This window comes from Pygoscelis adeliae, unplaced genomic scaffold (assembly GCF_000699105.1).
Source record: "Pygoscelis adeliae isolate BGI_AS28 unplaced genomic scaffold, ASM69910v1 Scaffold354, whole genome shotgun sequence".
NCBI lineage: Eukaryota > Metazoa > Chordata > Aves > Sphenisciformes > Spheniscidae > Pygoscelis > Pygoscelis adeliae.
Genome location: NW_008824618.1, coordinates 568,458 through 569,871, shown reverse-complemented (window position 1 = coordinate 569,871; position 1,414 = coordinate 568,458). Strand labels below are relative to the sequence as shown.

At 46.9% G+C, this 1,414-nt stretch overlaps 1 protein-coding gene across 1 annotated transcript in view; it reads left to right on the top strand.

Moving 5' to 3' along the window:
* The first annotated feature begins 219 nt into the window (after nt 1-219).
* The window catches only part of OSR1 (odd-skipped related transciption factor 1), a 7,587-nt gene continuing 6,392 nt past the window's right edge, over nt 220-1,414 (top strand). The window contains exon 1 of the mRNA XM_009322375.1: nt 220-278. The gene's annotated coding sequence lies outside the window, so the exon portion shown is untranslated. The remainder of the gene's footprint in view (nt 279-1,414) is intronic.

Genomic DNA, 1,414 nt, shown 5'->3' with positions numbered 1-1,414 from the left:
GCAGGAGGAAGGAGAGCACCTCCGTCTCCATCAGCCCGAGCACCTGGACACCTGGCCCCGCTGCTCGCTCGGATCTGCCTGTACCCGCTGGAGGAGCAGTGGGGTGGGGTGGGGAGAGAGCTGTGCCCCCCAGGGCCAGCTCTGCTGACACTGACCTAGCCCAACCTCTTTTTTTTTTTTTTTCCCCTATTATTTTTTCTATTATTTTATTTTACCAGCTCCAATTTAGCCCAGGATCTTTTAACTGCTGCCAGCGGTGGAGCACAGATCGGGATTAGGTAAATAAAAAGAACAACTCATTTTGTTTGGTTTTTTGTTTTGCCAAGCCTCGGGGGCTGGGGATACGGATCCAAACACCTCCTTTTCTCTCCCTCCTTTCTTTCTTTCCCCCCATCCCCTCCCACCATCCCCTGGATGGTGCAGAAGTGGGGAAATTGTGGTTCACGTGAGGAGGACTGTTCTCCTTGGGGCGGGCGGAGGGTTGGGGGAAGCCTTCACATGGGGCTCGGGTATTTTGATGCTATTTAAAGATTTGTCTTCCCCTTTCAATGTTGTTTATCCCCCCTTGCGGAGGAGCTGTGTTTTTAACCCGAGCTAAAAATGACACATACGAGCTGCAAACCAGAAGTCTGAGTGTCCTTTACGGACTTGAACGTTCAGCTTCTCTCCTCTCTATTCTTTCATTTTCTCTTCTTTCTGCTTTTTTTTCCTGTTCGTTCTTTTTTCCTGTTCGTTCTTTTTTCCTGTTCGTTCTTTTTTCCTGTTCGTTCTTTTTTCCTGTTCGTTCTTTTTTCCTGTTCGTTCTTTTTTCCTGTTCGTTCTTTTTTCCTGTTCGTTCTTTTTTCCTGTTCGTTCTTTTTTCCTGTTCGTTCTTTTTTCCTGTTCGTTCTTTTTTCCTGTTCGTTCTTTTTTCCTGTTCGTTCTTTTTTCCTGTTCGTTCTTTTTTCCTGTTCGTTCTTTTTTCCTGTTCGTTCTTTTTTCCTGTTCGTTCTTTTTTCCTGTTCGTTCTTTCTTTCCTACTCCATTTTTAGTGTTTTAGGGTCCGAGAAGCCTTCTCTGTTTCCTCCCAAGGCCATAACAGAAATGAATTTGGTGTTTATATTTGTCTGAATGGATCAAAACAAGTTCAGCGTAGGGAGAGACCGAGCTTCTCTCGAGGCCGAGCCTATAAAGTGTCAGTGCAAAGCCGAGGATTAGGGTGTAGTTGTTATAGTTGGCTTTTGGGAGGGAAACTATAAAAATCGAGCATTTCGGAGATTACCGTAGCGCTGCGGGAATTGTCCGATAAAACGCGAGCAGGACAGAAGGGTGAGCGCCGTGTCCCGGACAGGTGCACAGTAGGTCCAGTTTAGGAAGTCCGAAGCCAACCGAGAAAAGGGGCCAACCCCTAAAACAGGGCTGAGCTCGGGACCCT